The sequence below is a fragment of the Chrysemys picta genome, chromosome 2, assembly GCF_011386835.1.
Source record: "Chrysemys picta bellii isolate R12L10 chromosome 2, ASM1138683v2, whole genome shotgun sequence".
NCBI lineage: Eukaryota > Metazoa > Chordata > Testudines > Emydidae > Chrysemys > Chrysemys picta.
The window spans coordinates 175,102,436-175,108,435 of NC_088792.1; the positions used below are offsets into that span (position 1 = coordinate 175,102,436).

The window sequence follows — 6,000 nt, forward strand, 5'->3', positions numbered from 1 at the left end:
ACTCCATAGCTCCTTCTTGGGCTCAGGTAATGAAAATAGAAAGAAATACCCTGGCAGGCATTAACTGGCTGCAACTTTATTTGTTTTACAAGAAGCAATGAAACCTGGTTGCACCTCCTGGATATAATCTTCATTGCTTTATGCAATCCAGTTCTGACACTGACAGCTTGGCTGCTAAAGAGGTGTGTCATGCTCTGAGTACTGTATTAATAGACTGTCAAATAAGTAAACAATTGCATTTTCCCATAAAACAAATGCAGACTAATGCTGCTTCTTCCTTGGATAGGATAGGACTGTATGTCAATGTGATAGGTTGTTCCTTTATTCCATCTCTTTTCACCCACTGACATGCAATCCCATAGGTGAAGTGTCTCATGTTATGTATGTAGGATACACAGAATAGAAATAAACTGGGATTAGTGAGTAAGCAATGATTTTGTTCAGCTCACTAGAAACAGCATATTTGCCCAATCACATTACCAACATTTTTGAGAACTTTTGGAGCATAGATCAGAGATTTGTAGCATAATGTGATATAAATGATTTCAAGTGACAGACACACCCAGAAAAATCTTTTAGACTATGGGTTAAATCCAGAGGCTATTCATACACTGAGCCAGGAACAAACTGCGCACAATTTAACAGGAACATTGGTGGATGTCAGGCAGGGACCACATGCTGTTCCAATCAAGTACTGGGACACTAGTGAGCCATAGAATACCAGATGTGTTTCATGGTTCTGGTCACACAGTGCGAGTGCGACCAAGAATAAAGTAGGTGTGGCTAGCTCACAGGCCAGCTTCTTCCACAAACAAACAAAAACTCTGGCCTGATACAACCATAGACATACCTCATACTGATAATTCATCACTTACTACAAAACAGAGTAAAGCAGCACACTATGTGCCTGGAATGTCTTTACCTCCGCACACCCCAAGTCTACCAGGTGAGATGGCAGAACAAATGGAAGAGGACCCCCACCAGTTGAGGGCCCAGCTTGGTGAGAGGCCAGTGAAGAATGGAAAAGATCTCCCACGCACCCTGCAGCACACAACTGTGCTGGACAGAAGGACTGCTTGTTCTGACACCAAGCTCTCTGCCTCAGGAAGGTGGAATAATTAAACTACAGCTGTTCCTGTCCCACCCTCTACAGGTCAGTGGATTTTTGCGATGGAAGGCATGTCTACACTGTAATTAAAAACCCATGGCTGGCGCTGGCCCATGCTAACTGACTCAAGCTTGCAGGGCTTAGGCTAAGGGGCTGTTTAACTGCAGTATAGACGTTTGGGCTTGGCCTGAAGCCTGGACTCTAGGACCCCGTGAGGTGGGAGGCCCCCAGAGCTTCAACTGCAGCCTGAGCCCAAACAACGACACCACAATTACACAGCCCCGCAGCCCTAGCCCTCCGAGCCCAAGTCACCTGGCACGGGCCAGCTGCAGGTGCCTAATTGCAATATAGACATACCATTACTGGCTAGAACATAGGCCCATTATGGTGCATACCTCTGGAGAAAGCTCACTCTGATATCTACTTTACATTCCCTTTTGCATATAATGAGAATTTAGCCCTCACTGCATGTAAGGTACATTTTTTGAATGAGACACCACAAGTTAAACTCTTGTGAACATACATTCTTCTCATAGGAACACAGGACATAGGACTGAGAGGGACCTCCTGCATCACTGAGACCAGTGCCCTGCTCTCACAGGCAACCCCAGCATATAACCCCATTCATAAAATTAAAAGATCCATCTTAAAAGTAGTTAGTTTTTTTTGCCTCCACTGCCCCTGTTCTCAGGGCAGCCATATTACTTACAATGACTGCAACCTGAATATCTCCTGAAGGAAGATGTTGTCTTCTCTGCAGTCTGTGCCATGGGCTATGTGATAAACAATTTGGTCATTAGAAATATCAGTGCTATTTGGTGACTTGGTGACTTGCCTGCCAGAGGCCACAATGGCAGATCTCATGAATAAACTAGAAAAACTGCCACTGAGAGCCCACCCTGATGTTACCTTGGTAACAGTGGGGTAAGGAAGTGTAGGAGACAGGTCCTGGAAGCATGATTTCCAATGTATTTTACATGCAAAATAACAGTCTTAGTGCAACAGTAGGGTTGAAATGTTTAAATGTTCAAGAATAAGGAAAGTCAGAGTTATTGTTCCATAGCAACCATACGGTGATTTAAAAATCCTATCTAGTTTAATTAGGAAAAACCAACAGGGCTATATAGAAATGTAATAGGTGCTATAGAAATTGATGACAGAATTTAAGAGCGCCGTACAAGAATGTAGCCAATTATAACCTGTTCATCATCTCCATTTATCTGAAAAATAAACACATTGTCTTTGTCTCATCATGCCACATATAGCCTCTGTGAGTAATTGCATAATCTTACTAACGTTACTGCTCTCCTTCCTCCTTTACACCTCCCCACCTGCCTTCTTCTCCACCCACCTCACTCCCCATGCTAAATCCAATATTCATGGTTTTAACCCCCTTGGGCCCTGGAATTCTCAAAGGGGGTGAAGGGGTCACCCTTAGTGCCACATTTGCATCTCCTGGGTTCTGGGATGGGAACGGTTTCCAGCACAATTTAGAACAGTCCCAGGGGCTGCTCTAACTTATGCTCATCCGCAATAGCCACCTACGGTCTCTAGCAAAATCTCAGACCAGCCAGAATGTAGTTCACTCTGGCCACACACCTTCATTCCTCCCCCCAGCACAACCTGTCCTAGACCCCAACCAAACACGCTCCTACATTGGGGATGCAAGGGTGGGTGACATAGGGCTGTTCCATCAGATTCTACTGTACTACTATAGACTCTTCCTTTTGCCAGGATATTACCTGCGGGGGACATGCACCAGCTTTACAGGTGGTACATGCCAGCGGAGTTGGTGTACAGAGGATTCAGGGAACCCCAGAATCAGGGTCCTTGTCTTCTATCTGTACAGGGAGACACGTAGAGCTTTTCTGGCCGTGTTAAAATGCTAAGTCATAATGATTAGTTTAATATTTCAAATCTAATATTGCCTCAGACTAGATTTTCCATTGATTTTCTCTATTCCAGAGGTTTGGTGCATTTGCAAAAGGTGGCTCCCAGAGAGCACACACTGATGCAGCAGCACCATGACCTTCTGAAAGGAAGTAGAGTGTCCTTCCATCCACACCCAGCCAGGTCAGCCACTGGTCACTAGGGCCCACTCTCACAGTTGCTCAGCAGCAGCTATGACTTGTCATTGTCCTCCCCTATCTCTGCTCCTCTGCCCAGTGCAGCTCAACAGGGAGAGCTGGGAGGGAAGCACAGAGAGAGCGGGTGAAGAGGAGGAACAGAACCGGTGCTGATCGGAAACCTGGGGATGGGAGAAGAAAAATGTGCTGCTACAACCCCTTGCCCCACTAAGTCTGTGGTGAAGATGGTCCATTGCTAACAAGGAAGATTAACTAGCCCTCCACTGTCCCTGACTACTCCCAGGCTTGAGGAGGTAGAAACGGCCCCTACTCTTTAGGCCCTGCACTGAGATCTGGGAAATGGAAAGGGCTGGGATAGAAGTCACTGGGAATTATGGGTGCTCAGCTCCTCTGGAAAAATCAGACCACTTAGGTGCTTGAATACAGATGGAGATGAACTTTAGGCACTTAAGTTTGAATATTTTCCCCGAACTGACAGGGGCAGGAACAGGTCTTTAGTCTCCCACAAGTAACCCCGGCTGAGGGAAGATCCTCCACATTCCCCCAACTTCCTACTCCATAGGCAGGGATGGCCAACCTGAGCCTGAGAAGGAGCCAGAATTTACCAATGTACAGTGCCAAAGAGCCACAGTAATACATCAGCAGCCCCCCATTAGCTCCTCCCGCCCCTGCTCCCAGCGCCTCCAACCCACTGGCAGCCCCTCCGATCAGCGCCTCCCCCTCCCTCCCTGCACCTCCCGATCAACTGTTTTGTGGCGTGCAGGAGGCTCTGGGGGGAGAGGGAGGAGCAAGGGCACGGAAGGCTCAAGGGAGGGGGTGAAGTGGGGGCAAGGCCTGTGGCAGAGCCAGGGGTTGAGCAGTGAGCACCCCCTGGCACATTGGAAAGTTGGCGTGTGTAGCTCCAGCCCCAGAGTCGGTACCTATACAAGGAACCGCATATTAACTTCTGAAGAGCCGCATGTGGCTCCGGAGCCGCAGATTGGCCACCCCTGCCATAAGGGATAGAGGGGTTGCATCTTTGGAGCTGCCAGTGAATGCAGGAGGGCAAGTGAGACCAGGCAAAACCCCACCCCCCAGAAAATCCCTGCTGACTATTTTCTGACACTTTCCTTAACATGGATGCCATCTGGCAGGCTGTACTCTCCCTGGCTCTCTCTCAGAGAGAGCCTGAAATCTGTGCTGTGGAGTGGGCAGGATGAAAAAGAGCATAGTGAAGGACAGCCTACTGGAGCAATGATAGAGCAAGATGATTTGGAACACCTTGATAGAGGAAAAGAGGAAGGGAGGCAGCACTGCCAACTCTTGTGAGTCCTGCGCTCTTTGGTGTTTTTTTTAAAGCTCCAGATCCTGGAGTCTTGTGATTATGCAACAATCTTTGTCCGGCTTGTCCTTGTCCATCCTTCCTGACAAACGCAAGTCAACGCCACACCATTCCATTTTGTTGAGAGCACGTTCTTTCCATTTCTGGTCAAAGAGTTTTGTCATGGAATCAGCCCAGCACGTTTTCGGTCTGCCCAGTGGTTGCTTGTGATCTCTGGTGATCCAGTCACTGATGCGGGTTGTCCACCTATTGTCTTGTCTGAGGACTACATGACCTGCCCATCTCCACTTTGTGTCGTACATCGCCTGCACTACAACGGTCACTATTTGTTGCAAGTCACAACACAAAAACACTATCATCTGATGCAACAATCTTAGTTTTTATTTTTTTAAAGTAAGTTTCTGTCCTTCATGATTACATAGAAATGCTTGAAACCATAAACCTAGGAGATTTAAATATCAGAAGACAAATAAAAAGAACCCACAAATTTATTATTTTTTTAAAATCTTGTGATTTTTTAGACAATCTCATGATTTTTGAAAGCTTGAAGTTGACAATATTGATCAAGGGTAGATGGAAGAAGTAAAAAAAAATCAAACTAAACAAGATGTGTACCTACCTTCACCTCCAACATTTTGCTCATCTGTTTCTCCATTGTTGGTCTGTCTTGTCTATACAGATTGTAAGCTCTTTGGGGAAACGACTTTGCCTATCTCTGGGTTTGTACAGCACCCAACACATTTTCAGCTATAATATAAACAATAATAAAAATAATAAATACAAATAATTAAAGACGACCTAACTTTACCCACCTCTCAAATGGGTATAATACTGTTGTGAGAATGGATTGGTTAATACTGTACTTGCAAAGTACTTTGCACAGGAAAATTTTTGTATAAAGTGATAATTATTACAACTTTATAAATCTGGACCAGGGCTCAAGAAGAAAGGGGCTTTGTTTATGCAATTATAACACAACAGTTTAAGTTTCAATAAGAGATAGTGCATTGTATGCAATAGCACGTTTCTGTACTTTCCCCACACATGTTCATCTACATACATTGAAACTCAATATGATGTATAATATATAATGTAATCCCATAGCACAAATCAAGATTAATTGACACCCCTCTGTCCACCACAGCTGCACACATGGTCAGTACAGCACAAATGGGGGCTGTCTGCAAATCACTAAGTAGCAAAGAGCAGACCTTGGATTACTGTGGTCTACAGTAATATATCACTTTCCATAAAAAGAAAAGAACATTGTGCTCTCTCGCTCTCTTTCCCACCACCGTTTCACCCCAGCTAATCAGGTTGCCACAGCAAACTCTCTCATCCCCCAACACTTGCATTGCAGCATGAATATTTTTGAATCCTGGAGGAGTTCTACTGCGCAGTCGTAAAACAAAACCAATAGGGGAGAGGAGAGGAAAAGATTCTTTAACAAAAACCCCAGGAGGAAAACTAATAAAAGTGTAATG

General features: G+C 45.3%; 1 protein-coding gene across 1 annotated transcript in view; it reads right to left on the reverse strand.

Annotated features, from left to right (window-relative positions):
* The window catches only part of F13A1 (coagulation factor XIII A chain), a 300,639-nt gene extending 295,381 nt beyond the window's left edge, over nucleotides 1–5,258 (reverse strand). The window contains exon 1 of the mRNA XM_065584922.1: nucleotides 5,136–5,258. The gene's annotated coding sequence lies outside the window, so the exon portion shown is untranslated. The remainder of the gene's footprint in view (nucleotides 1–5,135) is intronic.
* Between the last annotated feature and the right edge of the window lie 742 nt (nucleotides 5,259–6,000).